We start from the raw sequence: 24,189 nt of genomic DNA, 5'->3' as shown, positions 1-24,189 counted from the left end.
AAAGTAGTTCATTCTAGGTGTGGTGTGCTGTTCGTTTATGTTAATAATATGTTGAGTGTCACCATGGAAATAACTGGTCTCAGCAAGGCTAAAGGGCCCCCTTCTTTATGGAATAAAATTAAATTGCTGAATCTTATGAATCATGAATGAAATGCTAGAGCTAAAAATGACCATAAAGAAAATATTTGGAACACACATAAAGGTCACTTCCAAGTACTTGTTATTTGCTGTATGTTGCAGTCAGAATTCAGTGATTTAGTAACCTTTTATTTTTAAGTATACTTTTTATTTTGAGGTAATTCATAAGTAGTTTTAAGAAACAGAGATCTCTTTGTCTTTTTACCCATGCTCCCCCAGGGGTAACTTCTTGCAAAAGTTTAATAGTGTCACAACCAGTATATTGATATTGGTAGTCAAGTGATAGAACATTTCCTCAAAGATTCCTTATATTGTTCTTCTACAGCCACATCCTTTCCTCTGCATCTTTTGTCTCTTCTTAAATTCTGTATACCATTATTTTGCTTTCTATTTCTGTGATTTAATCATTTCATGGATGTTGTATCAGTGAAATTATGCCTTTTGGGTTGGTTGGTTTTTTCTTCATTAACATAATTCTCAGGAGATTCATCCAGGTTTTTGAATGTGTCAATAGTTTTTTTCTTACTTTTTTTATTCTACAGTGTTGTTGTGCCAAAGTCTGTTTAATCGTTCACCTGCTGAAGGATGTCTGGGTTGTTTACAGTTTTTGGCTTTACATATAAAGCTGCTGTAAACATTCATGTATAGGTTTTATGCATAAAAGTAAAATTTTATTTCTCTTGTTTAAATGCCAAAGAGTGCAGTTATTGGATCATATATAAGGCAATTGTATGTTAACTATTTAAAGAAATTACCAATTTGTTTTCCAAAGTGGTTTTATCATTTTACAATCCTACTAACAGTGTATGAGTTCTTCACATCCCCACCAGAGTTTGGTATTATCACCTTTTGAAAAATTTTAGCCACCCTGTTAGGTGTGTAGAATTTGCTCATTGTAGTTTTCACGTGCAATTCCTTAATGGCTGATTGTGTGCAGCATGTTTTTATGTGCTCATTTGCTGTCTGTGTAGTCTCTTTGATGAAATGTTTCCTTATGCTTTTGCTGATGTTCCAAATGGGTTATTTTTCTACTGTTGAGTTTTGCAAGTTCTTTACATACTCTAGATGCATCCTTTGTTTGAATATATAGTTTGTAAACATTTTCTGTCTGGAGCTTTTCTTTTCATCTACTTTCCAGAGTATTTAGTGGAACAGAAATTATTACTTTTGATGTAGTCCAGTTTATTGGTTTTCCTCTGATGATTTATGCTTCTGGTGTCAAGTGAAATAAACCACTGGGGATAGTCATGGAGCCTGGTTTTCCTAACCCAACCCTTTGGAGACACAGATGCTTTCAGTCATTCAGTCCCTGGGGATGTAGCTCCCCTTGAGGGATTCTTGTCTTTGACTCATTCGATAATCTCATTTGGAAAGTCATTCTAGATCCATCAAGCCAAAGACAAATTACGGTGAACAGGTACCAGGTCTCTGTGGGCCAGTATATGGCTGAACTAAGGTCCAGTGGGTTCTTCCATCAAAACAAACATCTGTATGTTCCCAGACATGAACAATCCTTGCCCAGCAGTGAATCTACTTCAAGGGCCTGAGCAACGTGATGGTATTTCCCCCAGAGCGTTTAGCATCCTTTTAATTGTCATTGAAGAATTTTTATTTTATTATTATTATTGTTATTTTTTTCACGTGAAAATCTTTGTCAGGTAATTCTAACATCTGTCATCTTGGTGTTGGAATCTGTTGGTTGCCATTTCTCATTCAGTTCGAGCTCTTTTTGGTTCTTGGTATGATGAGTGACACTTTCGTTGAAACCTAGACATTTTTGTATTATTTGTGGAACTTTGAATTCCATTCAAACCTTCTGTTTTAGGTGTTTTTTATAACACTACTCTAGCAGAGAAAGAGTGTGTGTTTTGTCTTATTACTATCTGTTATCTCCTAGAGAATTGAATATGAAAGAAGGGGCAAGATGAGTATTTTCAAGGGTTGACTTTGCTGTTCCTACATCCTTCTGGGGCTTTAATTTTGCTTAAAGATCCTCTGAACAGGATCACAAGTTCAAAGCCAGCCTCAGCAACTTAGTGAGACCTTAAACAACTTAGCAAGACCCTGTTTCAAAAAATTAAAAAAGGGCTTGTGGTTAAGTGCCTCTGTGTTCAATCCCCAGTACCCCCCACCATCTGCCAAAAAAAAAAAAATCCTCTGAGAAGTGATTCTCAACCCTTTCTGTCCTTTAAAATTACCCAATGGAGCTAAAAACAATAATATCAGAACACAGTGGTCTCTTCCTATATCCTGAGACTGATTTGGTTGGTTTGGTGGAGGTTAGGCACTGATATTTTTAAAAAGGTTTCCAGATGATTGTCACGTGCAGCTGGAATTGAGAGCTACTGATCTACAGATAAAGAGAACTTGAATGTTAACCATCACACTATAGTTTCTTACATTTTAAAAAAGCCTGGTCTCAAACTCAGAGATTTTTGAATTCATTCTTAGTGGTGGTGGTAAGATGTGAAAGGCCACAAGATATGTTTGACCCATCATCCTGGTGTGGCAGTTTTGTCTGATAATAATGTTTGAAGTTACCTTATCTCCCACCCAAGGCAAAAATCAAAACAGATCTTTTCAGAGCAGAACATGAAACTTGCATGCATTTTTAAAGAAAAAGTCAGGTAGGATGCTAGAGAAAGCTCACTTTTGTGGGGAAAAGTGCCAGAGGTGTTTATGGAGTTCTCCTACTTGGGGGAGACTTTGGAGCTATTTGAAGATGAGCTCTGAAGACCTAGGAGGCAAAATAAAGTTGAGCAATGTTTATAATTTATTGTTATGTAACTGAGGCAACTGGACCAACCTTATGTTTTATAGTATGAATCATTTTTATTTAGAAGATTTTACCCCTTTTCATCATCTTTAACTGTAGAAGTATTTGTTCCCCCTGAACAAAGATATTTCTTAGTACAGTGCTGCTCTGGGTGATGAGAGTCCCATGGCTCTGAGTTCTGAACTTAGGAAATGCTTCTGTTCATTCTTAGAAGGTTAAACCAGGAAGCTGTTGGATAATGAGGACATTCTCAGCCTTTTTGTTTCCATTCCCAATCACTGTCAGCAGAGATGAACTCCTTTCTTCCTGGCTACTGTTTGTAGCATCAGCTTAATAGTCTAGTTGGAGATCTGAGTTATTCTGTTGGGGATGCTTCTGACATTTGAAGAATGCCATTTATTTCGGAGTTGAGTGCTCGTTCAGCACTAATAATTCTCATGGTGGAAAGTTCTCACCGAAGATGGGTGCTTCCTACCCTGCAGGCTCACACTCTGGCAGAACTGACAAGTATGTACAAGAGTTGCTCTTTTACTATGTAGGGAGTGAAAAAAGATGAATGTTTTCCCTTCTTCACATATTAATCTGATTTTTTGGGAGTGATCTCAAACTTGATGAAAATGAATTCAATTTCAGCACTATAGAAACCATGTAAACATTCACCTGGATGTTTCTCCATCAAAATATAAGTTGGATACTCTTATTAAATTGCATCTTGGACCTTCCTGTGATTGATGACTGCAGTTGTCTCATCCTTATTTCTGAACAGCATGACTTTGGAGCCAGACTCCAGTAGGCAGACAAGAACATGGGGCCAGCAGCCAGACAGCCTGGGTTATTTTTTTTTTTTTTTGTGGTGGTGGTGGTGGTGCTGGGAATTGAACCCAGGGCCTTGTGCATGCAAGGCAAGTACTCTACCAACTGAGTTACATCCCTAGTCCCAGCCTGGGTTCTAATCTTGCCTCAGCCACTTGCCAGCTAGGCAAGTTACTTCTTTATATCTCAGTTTCCCCTTCTATAAAATGGGGATAGGATTTTGATGAGGATGATACATGCTAATACATTGAAAACTCTAATACATGGCATCTAATAATAAATAAATTAGCTATTGTTTTAATGGAAATAAAATTGGCTTCCAGTTTCAGCACCCTTATATGTGAAAATGAATTCAGTTCCCAGGTTGGGCTACAGGGAAGAAGAAATCACACCAGAGCAGATGGGGGTGGGAAGAGGAGAGGAGCATGTTGACAGGGAGTGGGCCTAAGAGGACCCAAGGCTGGACATTGTAGGGACCCCTGGTTCTATCAACATTCCACCCTTCTGGTGTCCCACCTCACCCCTTGCTGTTCATGACCTGTATAATTTTTAGCCTCAGGCTAAGGGAACCATAGACAGGGGACTGGAAGCCGGGTATCCACACTTCCCCTTTTCTTGTGGAGAACCAGGATGGAACATGGGTTCCTGGTCAGTCTTCAGAATATTCTTGGGTCCCGAGTTTATACCTGAACATGTTTTATTTTTTTTCCCCAGAACAGACATTGCTAATCCTAGTTGTTAAATTATTTAGTGATTGCTCTTAAAAAGAACAGTATAGAAATACTGTTATACATTGCATTGTATGTCAGGTATTTTGAGGGAATATCTATCCACCTCTCTGTGTTTACCTCTAGTCTATAGGTACCATCATCTCTGGCCCAAGGTTCTGTAACAATCTCCTGTTTCCACTGCTTGCTTCCTTGAGTGTTTATTTTTCTATGTAGTAACTGTATTGAGTTAGATTCTTAAAATCATACAGTAGCTTCCAAAACATTTTGAATAAAATCCTAGCTCTTTTCATGACCTACCAAGACCCATGACACCTGTAAGATATGATCTGGCTCTCATCTTGGATAGCTCTCCCTTTGCACACTATCCTTAGCCATGTAATTCTTTTATTTCTGAATTGCACTTACTGGTGCCAATCTAGCTTTTAGCATTGTTGGATTCTTTCTGTTCAATATGGGTAGCCTCCAGAATCTAGAAATAGGAGGGTGCTATCCATCCCTTCCCTTTGTAGTCTCTTGCTTCTTGCTGGTAAATTACAATGAAAACAATTTCTGGTCTTAATTCTGGCAGGACTAATGTTATAAGTACAGCAAGGAAGTATCATAAAGAGCCACTTTGGATAATTGAACTCTGTCCTTGGGCACTCTGACTAGCACCTACATGAATGGGTTCCTTCAGTATAAGTACAGTGACAATGTCTGACATTGAGACTGGCCAACTGTGGCTTAAATTATCACCAGAGTCCTCTGAGGAGTGGACAGCAGCAGTACCCAGGGCTCTGATCTTGAGTCCCATACTGGAGATGTCAGATATTTGGCTTTGCAGAGTTTTTGTATTTTGTTGCAGAAATGGTGGGGTCTGTTCAGTTTTTTAACCAACTACATGTCTTGGTCATCACTTATTTCACAAATGAAAATGATTTCCAATAGCTCCTTTGTTAATTAACAAAGGTTTTGTTGAGTTTTTAAATAATGATATTTAAAGTGCTAAGCCAGGAGTGCTGGAGACTGATAACAGTACTTGAAATGCCAGCTAACAGCTGTGAGGGTGTTGAAGTCATGAAATGTAAATACACGGACACATAAGAGTATACGCATACTGTGAGTTGGCTACTCCAAAGTTTTCCTATATTAAATTACCAAAATTATAATAGGTGGAGATCTTGTCTATTATATTTACTGTAGTATCTTTCTCACTTCACATAGTGCTTAGTGCAAGATAGGTGTTGCATGAATGAATAAAATTAATTCCTTATTATCTAAACAACCAGCTTACAGACTTTTGGAGCAAAATGGAAGTTGACGATTTGTAATTTAAAAATTTACCTTTTCTAAAAATCCCAACATTTAAAAATTCAACTAAATGAAGTTTATGTCTGGCATCAGTCAAAAATGATTAGTAGAACATTTTATGTGGTACATTGAACATATCCTTACCATTCATATGCTTAAAAATGTTATCTAGTCAGAATGACAGGAAAAAAATTTTAGGAAAAACATCCTTGAAAATTCAGAAAAGAGATGGAATGCCATCAAAAGATTGAAACGTGAGTAATTCAGGAAAGATGGAAAAATTACCAGCTTGGTAAAGAAATAAAAGTGAATGTAAGTGAAAGCAGAGTATTGCTGCAGAGGGGGAAGCAGCTCTGGGGACCTATCACTCAGTTCCAGAGGCACTGGAGGCACATGAGGACTGAGGATAATCACCCAAGGTTCATACAGGACTTGGAGGCCAGTGGACCTTCCCCTTGGGCCTTCATTCTAGGAGGCTAAAGGGAACTCTGCTCAGGCGTCATCTTGTCCCACTAGGCAGGGTGGGGGCTGCCAGACAATAAGCTACCCATCTCCCTCACTGCATTCCTGCTGCTTCCCAGCAACAGGCTGGCCATTTTCAACATGTCTTTAGTTGTACAATGGAGATAAGACAGCTATATTTTTTTAAAGCATCCCTGGTTCATTTCTCACAAGGGTTTTGAATAGGCTAGTAATAGACATTTGTATTTTTAGTAGATCCTCCTGGGTTATGTCAGGGAAATGAAATAAATGGATTTTCAGGAAGCTCTGATAGGAGACTTTATAGACTTCAATACCTCCAGGTAAGAGAGATTAAGAACTTCAATGAGTACTGAGAAAATCAGGGTGGAAAGGAAAGGATTGATTTAAAAACTATTTAGAAGATAAAACATGCAGGAATTGGTAATGGATAGATGTTGGAAATGAGGGTAGAAGAGTTTAGGATGGCGGTCTCTGGTGTGAGAGACTAATGATCTCATCATTGATGGTTGCGGCAACCTTGGGGGCATTTGTGTTGAGTTACTACTGCTTCAGGCACCAAACAACTGTCTAAATATAATGTCATAGCTGGTGAAAGGACTCTGGAGCCTATGTGAGAGGTGAGAGTTGCACCCATGGAAGTGGATAAGATCGTCAGCTCCAGGGAGAGCTTGGAGAGGGCAAGAGCAGGGTCTGGGGGGTTGTGGGGATGGAAGAGGATTGGAGATAGAGGAGTGTGAAGGCAGAGTGCAACAAAAGGTTGAAACACTAGGGAAACAATAGTTAAGAAGTGAGCAGAAAAAGAAAAACCAAGAAAAGACAATGAGCAAGGTAAGTTGGAGATCCAGAAGAGCCAGAAAATCAAGGAACATCATAGTAGTTGTGGGAAGGAGAGGTCAGAGATAGCAAATGTGACAGAGGCTTCCCGGAAGACACAGGCTGCAAGGTGTGCAGTGGATATGGCAATACAAGAAACCAGCCTTGAAAGAGCAGGTGCAGTTGAAGCAGAGGTATCAGAACTGGGCTCAAGAAAAGGAGGGGCTGGGAAGAGATGGAGGAGGTCACACACCCACAGTCTTCTTCAAGTGAGAAGCAGGGAAGCAGTGGATGGTGTCTGGAGGGACTTACTGGATGTCAGAGAGGATTGTATTTTTTTAAAGGAGTGACGAAGGCATATACATTGGGGACAAGGTGGTGGGGACAAGTCAGTGGGGACAAGGTGGTGTCCCCACTGAGGAGAGGAGACTGTTAACAAACGAGGCAGGTACTAGAGGAGGTGGGAGGGAGTGTTGTCAATCACACAGTGGAAGGATGGCCTCATAGAAGAGCATTCATGCTTTAAGACACAGGGGAAGAGGAAATGTTTTACATGTAGGGATGGAGAAATGAAGTGGGTATGAAGGCTTTGCATTAAAAGGCTGTGTGTGTGTGTGTATACATACACACATACACATTGGGGATTGAACCTAGGGGTGATAACCACTGAGCTACATCTCTAGTCCTTTTTAATTTGTATTTTGAGAAAGGATCTCACTAATTTTTTAAAAATTGCTTTTATTTTTAAATACATGACAGTGGAATGCATCACAATTCTAATTATACCTATAGAACACAATTTTTCATATCTCTGTTTGTATATAGAATATGTCCACACCAATTTATGTCTTCATACATGTACTTTGGATAATGATGTCCATCATATTCCACTATCATTGCTAACCCCTGCCCTCTCCTTTCCCCTCCCACCCCTCTGCCCTATCTAGAGTTCATCTATTCCTTCCATGCTCCCTCTCCCACTATGAGTAAGTCACCTTATATCAGAGAAAACATTCACCATTTATTTTTTTGGGATTGGCTAACTTCACTTATCATTATCTTCTCCAACTGCATTCATTTACCTGCATCCATTTTATTTTCTTTTATTGCTGAGTAGTATTCCATTGTGTATATATGCCACATTTTTTAATCCATTCATCCACCGAAGGGGATCTAGGTTGGATCCACAGTTTAGCTATTGTGAATTGTGGTGCTATAAACATTGATGTGGCTGTGTCCCTGTAGTATGCTGTTTTTAAGTCCTTTGGGTATAGACCGAGGAGAGGGATAGCTGGGTCAAATGGTGGTTTGGTTCCCAATTTTCCAAGAAATCTCCATATTACTTTCCATATTGGCTGCACCAATTTTCAGTCCCACGAGCAGTGTATGAGTGTACCTTTTCCCCCACATCCTTGCCAACACTTATTGTTGTTTGTTTTCATAAGAGCTGCCATTCTGACTGGAATGAGTCAGAGTATTTGCATTTCTCTAATTGCTAGAGATGATGAGCATTTTTCATATATTTGTTGATTGATTGAATATCCTCTTCTGGGGATCTCACTAAATTGCTTGGGACTCACTGAGTTGCTGAGGCTGGCTTGAACTATGATCCTTCTGCCTGGGTCACAGCATTATAGGCGTGTGCCACCATGCCTGGCAAGGCAGTCAATTTGTTCAGGTTTACTTCTCGTATCTTTAAAGACAATACTAAATTGAGAAATAAGATTAACAAAAGGCTCAAAGCCTATGGGGGAAAAGTTCATTATTTTCTTTGCTGCTTTTAAATTATTTTGTACCATAAGCTTTATAAACTATTTTCCCCTCAAAGTTATCTCATAATACAAACTCATTTCACTCAATTAAATACAGTTGAGGACCATCTTTTCTAAATAACAATATGAAGTCATCTGCTTTGTGTTTCTGGTGAACACAGTAGCTCATTGTCACACCACTGTGAAGATTTGATTCTGGCTTATGGTATTTGGTGTTCTTTATTTTATGAAGCAAGCGGTTCATGATTTGTTAAGCTAGGTACTTGGGAAATTATTGACAGCACAATCATAATGGAATGTAAATGTCATCCCTGTGATCTTTCAACCTTTCATATTTTCATTGTATTTCTGAAAAGAGAAATGGATGTTTTTATTAAATGCAAAGGCATCTGCACACAGCATGTTCAATTCATGAATTTATGAAGCACTTACAATGTTGCTCAGGATGGTGTTGTTTTGGGGGGGGGGGGGCATCTCCTTGTCCTGAAAGGAGCTGGTCATGGACCCTGCTGAGTGGGGGACCTGGAGTGGTGAGTTCCATAGAGAAAGATGGCAGGTACCAAGACAGAAAAGGAGAGGAGAAAAGGCCCACATAGGATGTTTACCAGGGAAGCTTACGTAAGAGTGGGTGATGGGGAAGATGTGCAGTGTTTTCATGAACACTGAAACACTTGTGCCTCACCAGAGGTCTTAGAAACAGGAGGTTTGATAGGCTTTTAAACAAGAGAAATTATTTGAAGAAGTGGAGTGGAACAACCATGAAGTTTTATTTTGCTCTACATCTGTAGAACAGATCTGAGGTCTAGCACTGGAGCTCATGAAGTATTGGGTGGGATGATCCAATGGTTAGGCTCTATGTGTTTAAACATAGGCTGTTTATTTGGACCCTAGGTGTAAACTTTGTCCTGCATTGACATGAGGTATTGAGCAGAGCTGAGTGATTTGGTCAGGCTGTTGAAAGAGATCTTGAAGTCTCTTGCTAGTTTGGAAGCAAGTAAGATAGACCCTCTTTTTAATGTGGAAAGGACTAGCCTCACCTGCCTCCATTTCATGAGGCTTGGTCAGGCTCAACCTCAAGGCTGTGCCCTGTGTGTGTTGTCCTGGCAGCAGAATCATGCTGTGTTGGACCCAAGTGCTGCCCTGACTAATGGCTGAGATGAGCATATTCCATCTCGTCTTTCACATAGATCCCATATGCCTACTATAAGGTTTACGTGGGACCTAAGTGTTCCCCCCACCCCTGCAAACTGCTCTCTCTGTCTTGAAGGGAAGTCCATAGTATCTCAGGATAAGACATAAATATAAAAATGCAAATATCCTCATATAAGGTCCTTTCTGAACTGCATCTTTTGTCACTGTAGATCCATTTCCATCCTGATCCACTTTGCTCTGTTCCTGGGATACTGACCCATGTGGGCAACATTAAGTCCTTTTGCCTTTTGGCCTTTCTAGTTCCAGCCAATGGAAGGCACTAGCAGGGTCAGAGGGCAGAAGGAAAGTGAGGTCACAATGTTTGTTCCCAGTGTCTTCCTGCAGGTGGATGTTTCTTTGCAGAGGTCCACGTTCCCCTTTCCTAATCACTTTTCTCTCTGGGTTCAGACAATGCCTTGCACCTCTTGTTCTTCCAAGCCTGGCACTGGGAACAGCTCCCTGTTGTTGCCAGCCCCAGAGACTGTGCCATCTCTTGTTGTTTCTCTGCCCATGCGGGTAGATAGCGCCTTGTCAGACTCTCCTCAGTTACTCTGCCAGTGATGCTGTTTCCTGCTGGGATCCCACAGAACACTTTCTTTTTTCTTTTTCTAAGGATGAATAGAGACAACTTACAAAGAAGGGCAGATACACTGCAATGAATAAAACTAGGAATGAAGAAGGAGAAAACAGAGTGTGGCAGAGGTAGGGGGTGGTGGGGACACAGTCACTACAGATTCTGACTGCACAGTGAAGCCTGGGGTGTAATAGATGCCTCATTAATTTTCTCCCGTCTTTTCTAAACTTTCCCTTGTCCCTTAGTGAGTCTTTCTTCAGCTCACTTTACCTGGGGGCCTTTTGATCTGTGCCCCCCCACCAAGTTGGTCCGCTTTAGTTTCCCATTGCTTAAGTCCTTTATCTGCAGTGTGGATTCAAAACCTCTGGTTTACTCTCTTCCCATTGTAGTGCATGTTTCCTTAAATAAATGGGGAGATCAAGGCCACAGATTTTACTTTGTACTTTGTTCTATATGAGAAATCCTTGAGCTGAACGTTTTGAAATCTGATGTATTCAAAATTTAAGTCTTTTGAGAAAAATATAACAGGTTCAAATTGAGGAATGTTCTTCTACCCAGTTCTTCTCTCAAAACTCAGTCATCAAACTCAAGGAAAGCCTGAGAAAATGTCACAGACCAGAGAAGGTTAAGGGAATGGGATGACTAAATGTGAATATGGTCTCGGACATTAGGAGAAAACTAGTGAAATCTTAATAAAGTGTGGAGATCAGTTAATAGTAACGTACTAATGTTATCTCCTTAATTATAGCAAATGTATCATGGCAATGTAAGATGTTAAGATAAGAGGAATCTGGTACCATACAGGAACTCAGCATGTATATATTTGTGATTTTTCTGTAGCTAGAATTGTTCTAAAATATAAAGGTTATTTATAAAATCAATATCTTTAATGTCTAGGTGAGTTGATATTAAATCAGAAACAGTTTGTTAAACATATAATTTTTCTATGCTCAGTATTTGAGGATGATAAAAATGTTTGGACTCAAAGCAAAGTATGAAATTCATATTTTCTGCATAATTTTGGCCTGTTAAGATCCTCAATTTTTGTCTGGAATTTTTAGTCATAATTTAACAAGCATTTATTTGGTACTTGCTCTTTGCCAGGAATTAATCTAGGCACTAAAAATACAGCAATAAATAAGACCAGTTTCTTTGTAGTCAGGAAATAGATATTTTTTATTTTTCTGGATATTAATCTGGAAAAATTCTTTCTCAGACTTTTTTTCACTGCAGTGCACAGTCCTATATGTAAGCTTAGGTACTAAAAGTTCTATGAATGTAAGTATATAAGAAAGGGGTGGGGGAGAATAGAAGTTCATTGGATTAGACAAAGGGGAATGAAGGGAAGAGAGGGGGAATAGGAATGGGAAAGACAGTGGAATGAATTGGACATAACTTTCCTGTGTTCATATATGAATACACAACCAGTGAAACTCCACAGTACATTTAACTACAAGAATGGAATCCTAATTAGAATAAGTTATACTCCGTGTATGTATGTCAAAATATATTCTACTGTCATATATACCTAAAGAGAATAAATAAAAAGTATTTAAGAATATATGTTATAAATTCCATTTAGATCTATTATGCATTTGTTCATAGTTAAAATTATAGTTTATATTCTATTTGAGAAATGAGCCTAGACTTAGGGACTATTCTTAACAATTAAATAGAGATGGAATTATGAATTGGAAAGCCTTTGTGTTATAAAATTTATTGGAGTGTTGGGCATGGTGTCAAAAAACCCAAATCCCAATGACTTGGAGGCTGAAACAAGAGGATCACAAGTTTCAGCAACTTAGTGAGACCTTCAGCAACCTGGTGAGACTCAATCTCAGTGTGTGTGTGTGTGTGTGTGTGTGTGTATAAATCGCTGGGGATATAGCTCAGTGGTAAAGCACCCCTGGGTTCAGTCACTAGTACCAAAAAAAAAAAAAAAAGATTTATTACATATAGTTGTTAGTACAAAAAAGTACTTAAGGTATGAAAGAGGTTTTAGGTTTTTCCTCAGTCAGGATTTAGAGAGAAATCCTTTTTGCAAAATCAGGTTTCATCAGACATATTAATTTGATAAGGAGAAAGTGATGCTTGATGTGTGATTTTCTTTTGAGTGTAGTATTCATGAAAAGAGAAAATTGCTCCTCCCTTATTGAGTTTCTCAATAGACTATGTGTTTTACCTTGGTGAGAATGTGTTCATATCATGGTGTCTACCATGTAGGAATTTGGCAATAATACAGATGTTGCTGGTGGGAAATTAAATGATCTTAGTAGTAACTCCAGAGTAAGAAAATAAAAACAAATTTAAACATTTTAATTGTAGTGTGAACTTTGATTACTGCCTTACAAATAATATGTGCCTGAAAATATTGGCATAGACCTGTTATTATTTTTCCTAGAATATATGCTGAATATGTTGCTTTTTTGAAAAGTAAACTTCGTTATTGAATAACTTTTTTTAAGTTTCACTCTGCAATCTTACATGAAAATGAGGCCAATGTTTGGTTGAAGTGGGGGAAAACTAACATGCATTTATTTACTTTTAGTTTTTATTTGTTCTTTTTAGATATATATGACAGTATATTTTGACATATTTATACAAACATGGAGTATATGTTCTTCTAATTAGGATCCCAGTCTTGTGGTTGTACATCATGTGGAGATTCATTGTGGTGTACTCATATACATACATAGGATAGTTATGTCGGATTCATTGCACTGTCTTTCCTATCCTCCCCCATTTCCCTTACCTTCATTTTCCTTTGTCTAATCCACTGAACTTCTACTCTTTGCCTCCCCCTTCCTTGTGTGTTAGCATCCATACATCAGAGAGAACATTTGACCTTTGATTTTTTGGGTTTGACCTATTTCACTTAGCATGATAGACTCCAGATCCACCCATTTACTGGCAAATGGCATAAAGTTGCTCTTTTTTATGGCTGAGTCATAGTCCATTGTGCATTTATACCACATTTTCTTTATCCATTCACTTATTGAAGGGCACCTAGATTGGTTCCATAGCCTAGCTATTATGAATTGTGCTGCTATAAATATCCATGTGGCTGTGTCACTATGATATGCTGATTTTCAAGATGGTGGAATAGAGGAAGTTGCTTTCCAGTCTGTTCTGTGGCGTGAAACAAGAAGGCGGGTAACATGTAGTTTTACTAGAAACTGCTGACTGCTGCACTGTGGAACTGCTTAATCTAAAACTGTAAGTTTAGTATCTAGAATTTTGAACTATAAGAATATTCAAAGATAAGGATAAAGCCATTTTCTACTTTTAGAAAATATTGCAAGCCATTTAATCAGATGTGGGATGACTTGTCATATTTGACATCATTTATGCGGTGTTATTGTTTTAAAAATGATGTTTTATTTTAAAGATGGTAATGTATTTAAGGGAGGGGTAAAGACCATTTTTAATTATTACTTTAGAGAACTTAAGTTGAGCCAAAGACTTGTTGTTTTCCAAGATTTAACTTTGTGCAATATTGATATTAACCTTTATGGAACCGATATGAATGGTGAAATGAGGCCCATGTTTTCGTCGACTTTTAAAATTAGTGCTGTTTGTCTTATAAACTTAAAATAGGATCTAATGGTAGACAGCCAAATTTGCTGGTATTGCCAACAGGCCCAAGAATTCAAAATAGTTTACCTTGAAGGCTTGGTTTATGAAGAAAGAAGAAAATGTCAACATAAAACATTTTAAGGATGAAATTCCTTTATTATCAGCTGAGTAGAGGAAGGGGATTGGGGGTGGGAGGAGGGTGTGGGAAAGGGAAGAAGGGTGGAATGAATCTGACCTAACTTTGCTGTGATGAATACATCACACTGAATCTCATCTTTATGTATATCACAAGGCACTAAGTAAAGAAAACAAAACTATAGATAAATAGAGGAAAGATCAATAGAATAAAGGGAAGGGAACAGGGGAGGGAGGAGAGAAAGAAAAGGAGAAGTACTGGGGACTGCATTAGAGCAAATTATTCTATGCTTATCTGATTATGTCAAAACGAATCCTAATATTATGTATGACTAAAATTAAACAATAAAAACTTCTGGAGAAAAAAAAGAAACTCTCTATTTTATTAGGTAACTACTTTTACAAATGTATTAGATCTGTAGCCAGAACAAAATAAAGTTTTTGTTGTTAAATATCAATACCTACAGAATTCTTGTGGATATTCAAATTTTGAAGCATGATTTGTTGAGATAGAAAGTGATAACTTTATATAATTAAGGATAATTTTAACATATAACAACTCTATAATCATAACTTTGTAATTATTAAGGATAACTTTAATATATGACTTACATGTAAAATAAACTCCTCAAGGTTTTCAGGGACATTTTTCTAATTTATTCTTGAATGCAAAGCAGGAAATAAGTTGTTTCAAAATCAAAACTCAGTAATTTTTATTCCATCTATGTTGCCGCAGTCTGGCTGGGCACAAAATCACGAGCCACTCAAGCAGGAACAAACTTTATTTTTGAAACTGCCGCCAATGCTCCCTAGGCTCCCGGGAAGATTGCCGAGGGACCCACACTGCGTTCTCCCGGACCCCAACAGGAAGTCCCTCCTCCGGAATTCCCTCCTACCGCACTTCCCCAACCAATGGGAACTCTCCAGGAGTCCCATAGCAGGCCAAGGTGGACAGCAGGAGTCCAATATCCATATGAATGCAGATCTTAACATAATCATATTATCTCAATGGCTTGCTGGTGTCACCTTTCAACCAAAAATGCCATGCATCATATTACTTGGCTGTGGCTCTTAGCACCATGTTAAGATTTTAGAACATTAGGAGAAAAGCTTTTGAAATCAGCTATATTAGATAATTGGGTGCCTCTGGCTAGATAGAAAAATAGAAGTTTCTCTAAGCACTCAACTGAAAGTTTAATGAATTACTTATTGCTTTTTTTTTTTTTTTTTTTTTTTTTTGTGGTACTAGGGATAAAAGCCAGGGGCACTCAAACACTGAATTACATCCTCAGCACTTCCTTTTTTAAAATTATTTTTGAGACAGGGTCTCACTAAGTTGCCAAGGCTGGCCTCAAACTTGCGATCCTCCTGCCTCAGCTTCCCAAGTTGCTGGGATTACAAGTGTGCACCACCATGCCCAGCTCTGTTGGTGTTCTTTACCTTATTGGATCACAGACCCCTTAGATTGCCAGAGAGTCAGATGAGGAGAGACTCTACCTCTGGATTTTTTTTTTTAAGAAATGTGAACAACCACGTAAATCTTCCAAAAACAATTTCATTGAAGTATAACCTGCAATAAAATGCACTATCTTAAATGTGCAGCTGAATGAACTTTTGCATAGAGATACAATTGTACGAACACCCCTAAAATCAAGACACAGTATCCAGGGATGCTTTCTGTATACTTCAACCAGTACCCCACCCATAGATAAACCACTGTTCTGACTTTTAGCACTGCTAGTTAATTTTCATGTTTTTGACATTGTATAGATGGAAGAATATAATGACATACTCTTCTGTGTCAGTTTTCTTTCACCTAGCGTTATACTTTGGAATTCTTTCACGTTATTGCCAGTAGCAAGTTCTTTTTATAAAAAAATTTCTGTGTGGTATATGAATATAGTACAGTTTATTCTGTTTATGGGCATTGGTTAGCTGTTAAAAATAAAACTGCCTTGAACATTCTTGTACATGTCATTTGTTGAATGTATGCATTTCTCTTTGTATATCCCTAGAAGTAGAATTGCTGGGTTTAGGGTACGTATATATTTAGCCTGAGAAGATACTGATATGTGGATATCACAATTTACACTCCCATGAACAGTCTATAAGAATTCTAGTTGCTCCATATTCTTGCTGACACTCAGTATTATCTTTTAAATTTTTGCTGTTCTATTGGGTAATCTTTTTTTATGGGAGTATAAGGGGATTATAGTTCTAATGATCAACCATGAACACATATCAGGGTCTTGGATCAAGAAATTCATGACTGTATGACAGTTATGTTCTCTGTCTCTGGGTGGAGTTTTTCATTTACTCTTAATTTGTTCAGTTCTGTGAGAATATTCTGTAATCTATAAACTAAACTCTGAAGTTCATCACAGCTAAACCTTCTTGAAAAGGAGGGAGTAAACTAGAGGGTAAAAAACTAAATGACGTGTGTGTATGTAATACACATGTATGTGTGTGTGAGCTCACAGTTGGACATACAGAGTGAGGACAAATCATTACCAACTCCTGGATGGAAAGGATCCCATGTAATCAGTCTGCCACCAAGAGGTCATCTGATTTTTAGTGGGTATTTCCTTCTTGAGCACTGGGGCGTGGTTTCTGCTGTTGGTGGGAAGTGTGTTGTTGGCAAGGGCTAGGTTTGTTTTCATGAAAAGTCTTGTTGAGTCCCTCCCAGAGCCTCTGCTCTTGCCACTATGGTCACTTGTATTTGGTCTGTTGATGAAGCACTCATGTGGCTGGTGGGAGAAGCAAACTGAAATCCAGAGTCTTGAAATTTTGTCCACTTGATTATTAGGAGGCCCTTCTCTAAATGAATTCTCTTTAGTGTACATTCATATGGGACAAAAATATTTTTCAGACAATGTGTTCATTCTCAGAGGCCCATCCTCTTCCCTCAACATCCTAATTCTCTCTTCCAACACCTTGCTTTCCCCTGCAAGTCTGACCATCCAGGTTATATTAATCTTTGCCTGTGACTCAGTGTAGATCCATATTTCTGGCTATTTCTCATTGTAGGTGAAAATGGACCACAGGTGCTGATCACAGTTGTCTTCTGGGATGATTTCTCTTTGAAGTCTTTTAAGGACCCTATTGAAGATGTAAGACTGCAGCAGTCTGCTTTGCTTAGTGCCAGATATCATGCACACCTTTCTAAACCAGATGCATGTTTCCTTCTCAGTCAGCAGATCATAAGGAGATCTCCATGAAGCCTTAAGTGTGGTGTGGAGTAGGTGTAGGTGCTAGATGTATCTGAGACATCTGCTAATGCACTTTGCCCTATAGACCTGCTTGAGCCTGATCTCTTTTATACAATTGCCTTCTAGAGATTGCTTCAGTATTAGGCCCAACATGATGGCTTGGTGGGTAAGACAATATTCAAATTATTGTGAGCAGCTTAAGTCATATGGTTACTTGATGGCCTTTAATCAGATTTTGATACAAGCTAGCAGCCATTGCTCAAGTTGTTCTTTGCAGAAGAGGGTATGACTTTGTTTTATAATCTCAGCAGTTTGGGCTGATTCTCTGGATCTTAATGGATTCAAATGATGGAATTTGATGCATCACAAGACCCAAGTGGCCTAGTAGTTTGTGCTGTAGTCCAGCCCCTTGGCAGAACCATCTCTTGCTTTGGGTCCCATTCAACACTGGCAGACTTGTAGATTGCCATTAAGTGTATTTAGATTTGGTATGTATTGCCTTTAAGATGTAAAGTAGCCTGTGAAGTATTGTACCTTTTCTTTTGTACTAGTAATAAGCCATTAAGGATGTAGCACCTTATCAGGTCCTGTAGGCATGTTGTAATGCATATAGTGGGTCAGTATGATGGTCTGTAGGATGTTGGGATAATCAGTATCGCTATAGACTAGATCATGGCAGAAAGGATAGTTGTTATAGCTCTGGAACAAGAATAAAAAGTGTGTTCTTATTCTTCCCCCAGTACTGGGATTGAACCCAGAGATGGCCTACATGAAACTATATCCCTAGCTCTTTTTTTTTTGAGACAGGGTCTTCCTAAGTTTCTGAGGCTGATCTTGAACTTGCAATCCTCCTGACTCAGCCTCCAGAGTAGCTGGAATTACAGGTGTGTACCACTGAAGCTAGCTTAAAAGTATATTTTTGACCTTTTGAAAAAACAAAAACAATAACAAAATCAAATGACTTCTTGAGTTCCTTCCATGTTGATAAAACATTTCCCACTTCAGTATCTTTATATTCAGTGCCATATTTGCTCCGGAAAGGGACTTCATTTGGTAAATTAGCTATATTGGAGTCATTGCCTGAAAGGGTTTACAATAGCCCATTCTCCAAGATCTGTGTGCAAAGAGGTATGTTAAGCAGGGATGTGAAAGGAATTACCATCCTTGAAAATTTCAAGTTTTGATGGTGATGTATTCATCTCTACACTTTTCCTGTGGATGTGGTTTTTCTTTTGCTTTATCGTCCTGATAGGAAAAAGAAATACAGTCTTTTACTTAGTCTTTTTTGTCATGATAGCCTGTACTTCATGGCTGGGGAGCCATTATGGGACTCTTACCCGTGCTTTAGTATGGTTACTCTAAAAATACATTCAAAAAACTGCAAAATAATCATAAGGTGGCTCCATGGATTTATGAGGCCCATAGTGAAGTTGAAGAGGCCAAAACTTCATGAATTACCTGACCACAAATAACTGTTGGACAATGGCAATTCAGGCTCCCAGAATTTAGGGGAACTCAGTCTTTTCAAAAGTCAGAAGGTAAGGATTGCTCTCTGAGGGAAGCAAAGTAAATAGAATGTGTATTTTGTACTTTTGTTCCCAGCTCTGAGATCTCTCATTATACTCTGAAAGGAGCATCATCTGGGGTAATTAAAGGACAACAAGTGAAGGGCTGAAATTATCCAGGGGTGGTGTTCATTTGCAGGCAGTAGTTCTGCAGAGGTTAAAGTTGTGTTAGGAGAGGGTTTGGAAGAGTACTCCTTTTTTTCACACGTCCTTAATGGTATTCTGGCTCCTAAGGAGGAGTGTCAGCATAGTGGAAATTGTGTTTCAGCTGTGAGATTCAACTTCTGCTGATACCTAAACACATTTAGCACTCCCAAAACATGTGATACATCATTTTGAAGTGAGAAACATACTTGTGGAAAAGAGGTTGTAGGTGTTTCTTTTTCTCACAAGAATAATTTGTCTCAAGAAATTTTAGAGTTAATTTTTTTATTATTTATGTCAAAATGCGAGTATATTGAACACTTAATCTGCATGTACTGCATTAATTTCAAACATTTTCGTTGCATAGTAACTATCTTGAAATAGTTTTTGGCTCCTAGCATCTTACTAGTTTTGAATAAGGAAGAATATCAACTTATTTTCTTTAGCAAGTTAATGAAGTAGATTATCTGGTAGTGACAAATGAAATATACATATAAATCTGTGTTTTTGCGTCTTTATGTGGAATTCTGGGAAACAGAATAAAACTGAAACCAAAGGCATTTATTGGCGGCCAAATTTCCCGGCCTTCTCCTTTTTCTCTGGGGCTATTTTAAGCTTCCCCTTCTTTTATTTATTAATTAATTTGTTTGTTTGTTTTTGTTTTGGTATTAAATTAAAGCCAGCCTCAGCAATTTAGTGAGGCCCTAAGCAATTTAGCAAGACTCTGTCTCAACATTAGAGAGGGAACATAGTTCAGTGGTTAAGCATCCCTGAGTTCAATCCCCAATATTGCGGGTGGGGGAAGGGGGAAGAATTGGCAAGGCTCAAGGTAAGGAGAAAGTAAAAGAAAATAATAAATAAAGGAAAAATAAATAAGGGGCAGTGATAAGCCATGAAAATATGGACCCAGTTTCCTGGCTAAACAATGTACTACAGATGAAATATGAATATAAATTATTCTTAAATTAAAAAATATTCTTTCTAGAATCATTTTTTTTAATTTGAAGCAAATATGCTATTGTTATTAAATGACATTAGTGTTTTCTGACTAGATAAGAATGCATATAAAGCGAGTTTTCTAATAGTGCCTTAGCATATCATTTGCTAAGCCCTCAATATCAATTAAACTGTTTGAACTATATCAGCTGTGAATCATAAAATGTATACCATTAATCTGTGGAAGATGGATGTTTCTTATCAGGAATCTTTTTCTGGATGGTTTTCACGAATGCAGAACTACATAGCAGGGAAAAACAACACAAAAATAATTGCTTGACTAGTATTTAGCTTATGTTAAATTTGGTAGGGAAAGGGAAGAAACTGAGTAAAACTGAATTGAATGTTTCCTCCACATCCACCCTACCTAAAATTTGATTTGCTCCTGACCATGTGGCCCCTCCTTCTTGTGTGCCCATTTGTAGTACATTGTTTAGCCAGGAAACTGGGTCCATATTTTCATGGCTTATCACTGCCCCTTATTTATCTTTTATTTATTTGTTTGTTTGTTTATTTATTTTTTACTTTCTCCTTCCCTTGAGCCTTGTCCATTCTTCCCCCCCCCCCAGTATTGGGGGATTGAACTCGGGGTTGCTTAACCACTGAACTATATCCCCTTCTTAATTTTGAGACAGTCTTGCTAAGTTGCTTAGAGCCTCACTAAATTGCTGAGGCTGGCTTTGAACTCTCCATCCTCCTCCTCCAGCTTCCTGAGCTGCTGGGATTACAGGTGTGTACCACCATGCCCAGCAGCCTTGCCAATTCTTGACTTCTAGTTCCTCCTCAACACATATTTAGGCCTTTGGCAATTCATACCCACTGTTTGCCCTTGCAGCTATAAGAAATCTTAGTAATTCTAACATCATTTGGCACAATGATGACTAACTTTTAATGAGCTCTTCTTAGGTTGCAGTCACTTTTTAGTTTTGGGTACTAGGGATTGAACCCAGGAGTGCTTTACCACTAAGCCACCTCCCCAGTACTTTTTGTTTATTTTTGAGACAGGGCCTTGGTAAGTTGCTGAGGCTGGCCTCAAACTTATAATCCTCCTGCCTCAGATTCCCGAGTCCCTAGGATTATAGCCATTAATGTGAATCACTTTTGTGTACTGCTAAATCATTTAATCTTCGGAGTAGCCCAATGAACTAGACTTAGTTATTACACCATTTTGCACATGAGATTATTTGCTCAAGGTTACCTTACTCAAAATTGGCAGGTCTGGGTTTTGAACTCATTTGGCTCTAGTGTCTTTGTTTTTTCTTTCTTTCTTTTTAAAAAATTTTTATTTTTTCCTTTTAATTGATGGGATTTTATTTCTTTTTTCTTCTTTTGTTGCAGTTTTTTATAACTTTATTTTACTTACTTATTTATTTGTTTTCTGTGGTGCTGAGGATCAAACCTAGTACCTCACATGTATGAGGCAAGGGTTCTACCACTAAGTTACAACGCCAGCCCTAGACTCCATGTTCTTTTTTCTTTTTAAATTTTTCTTAGTTGTAAATGGAAACAATATCTTTATATTGTTTATTAATTTTTATGTGGTGCTGAGGATTGAACCCAATGCCTCACATGTGCCAAGCAAGCGCTCTGTCACTGAGCCACAATCCCAGCCCAGACTCCGTGTTCTTAGTTCTACACCAGTGGTTTTTCAAACTTGGTTTCATCTGGGAACTTTGAAAAATGCTGATTCCAACTAAATAAGAATTCTCTGGAGAATGGGATCCAACTTTTAAAAGACTTTTTGAGTGTGTTTACATTACACAAAATTAAGAACCATTTGCACTTTTAATATGGCAGCTTCATAAGCTTCCATATTACATGTACTTATTTAAATAAATGAATTGAAACCAACATAAAAAATTCAGTTCCTCAGTTATACTGGCCACAGTTGCAGGGCTCCATAGTCTCATGTGGCCAGAAGTTTCTGTTTTGGACCATATAGATTCAGAATATTTCTGTCCTTGTAGAAGTTCTATTGTACAGTGCTGCTCTGTGCCATGCCCCCTCCTGGCTGTCATACTGTCTTCCTCGGTCCCGTGCTATTTACAGCAGCCCTCTGACATGGCTAAACCATGGGCCTTTTCATCACCTGGAACTTGTCAACTTTGCAAAAATCTTAACTCATCAATCCTTCTTTGACCAGATCCTCCTATCTTGTCCTCTCTCCAGCGAACTCAGTTAGCCAGCCCCTCCATCAATCTATATGTTTCCTCATTGTCCATTTCCTCCAGGCTTCATTTCTCTTTACCATTTAATTTTGGACCTCATGGTGTCCTGGCCATTTCTTCTGATGTCTTCCTTCTCTCTTTCTTCCTGCCACATCCACAACTTTCTTGATGGGTACCAAGCCATTCACATTTTCTGCTTTTTCCCATTGCTGCTAGAGGAAAGTCTTCCATCTTCTAATAGATGTCATTAACTTTTCAGTCTCATTTGGAAACTCAAATTTGCTTAGTGATTCTTTTTTTGGGGGGGGGATTTACCAGGGATTGAACTCAGGGGCACTCAACCACTGAGCACATTCCCAGCCCTTTTTTGTATATTATTTAGTGACAGGGTCTCACTGAGTTGTTTAACACCTCACTGTTGCTGCGGATGGCTTTGAACTCACAGTCCTCCTGTCTCAGCCTCCTGAGCTGCTAGGATGATAGGCATGTACCAGCTGCATGGTGATTCTTATACTTGTTTTTATGCAGCTCTTTTCCCCCATAGCAACTGTTACAGACCTTTCATTGTCTGGTGTCTGGTCTGCCCACCCTACTCAGACTCAGATGAATGACCTGGAGGGCATGCAGCATCAACTTCCTGGGCTTCCCTCCCTACACCTTTATCACATCCTTTGTCTGAGTGGAACTGCCCTACTCCTTATCAAGGTTCACCTCTCCACATGGTTATCTGAGCCCCATCTTCCTGGTACCAGGACTTTGCTCAGGTCTTTCCCATTCTAAAGAAGTGTATTCTTGACTGCATCCCTCTAAAGTGATGCCATTATCCCCCTCTTTTCCTGTTCTGACAAACTTCTGCATTTTTCAATCTGTCTGCCACCCACACCAGGTAGTCTGCATACTGAAACTGTTCCTTCTGTATTATCCCTGACCTCCAGATGCCGGATGAGTGCTCTGTAGTGATATTTGAAGTTGTTGCCATTCCTCCTTTGCTGAGACTGTCTTCTCTGTTGGGGTCCCTGGCACTGTGCTGTCTGCATTCTCCTTTTTGCTTTCCAGCTGCTTCCCAGAATCCTCTTCATGCTCTGTCTCCCATGGCCTTTGTTACATGAACTGCACTTGATTTGTGAGGATTTTGAACCTGTCTTGATCACATATTTTTCATTTAAACCTCATAGCCTCAAGACTGGTGCTTGGTGTGAATATTGTGCATAAGTAATATTATTTAATGAGATAAGGTTCTAGCAAGATTTTGTAGAGGAATAAATAGCTTGTTTGGGAATGCCTTGAAATTCATTTTTGATCTGCACATATGTGATTCTGAATGGACAGATGGAATCCCTAATAGATGTTTGGGAGTTCACTGAGGTTTATTTTCTCTCTCCACAAAACACCTGAATGCTTTGTCAGTATCACTGTCATGTTACCTATCAAGTAGTGTCTTTGCAGATTTGCTCTGAACTTGCACCCTACCCTGATGCTCTTGCTGGCTCTTGCTTTTCCCTGTAGAGTGATGCTTGGGACTTCCCAGCTGCTCCAGATTTTGTCTGCAGCCAGGAAACACTTAGAATTAACATGTTTATAAGTTACAGTTTTTCTTTTAACAAAATGGCTTTTCATAAATTAGGTTTTGGCCATATTATTATTTGTCATATCTGCAAATGATTAATTTATTTAGAAATTTATGAGGACTGTGTTCTTGGAGATACCAAGATAAATAAAACACAAAAGCCATGGCTTTTGAGGAATGTACAGGCTACCAGAAAAAGACCATATATACTTTTAGATTCTAACACAGTCTTGATGCAGCAAATGGAC

General features: G+C 38.6%; 1 protein-coding gene and 1 non-coding gene across 2 annotated transcripts in view; one reads left to right on the top strand and one right to left on the bottom strand.

Moving 5' to 3' along the window:
* Positions 1-24,189, top strand: part of Epb41l4a (erythrocyte membrane protein band 4.1 like 4A) — a 233,608-nt gene that overhangs the window by 35,817 nt on the left and 173,602 nt on the right. The window lies entirely within an intron of this gene.
* On the bottom strand, positions 3,775-3,846 carry Trnaa-ugc. Its single transcript has one exon. It is a non-coding gene; the product is annotated as a tRNA-Ala (tRNA).

This window comes from Marmota marmota, unplaced genomic scaffold, assembly GCF_001458135.2.
Source record: "Marmota marmota marmota unplaced genomic scaffold, marMar, whole genome shotgun sequence".
NCBI lineage: Eukaryota > Metazoa > Chordata > Mammalia > Rodentia > Sciuridae > Marmota > Marmota marmota.
The sequence above is the reverse complement of the archived record's forward strand: the minus strand, read 5'-3'. Positions and strand labels throughout refer to the sequence as shown.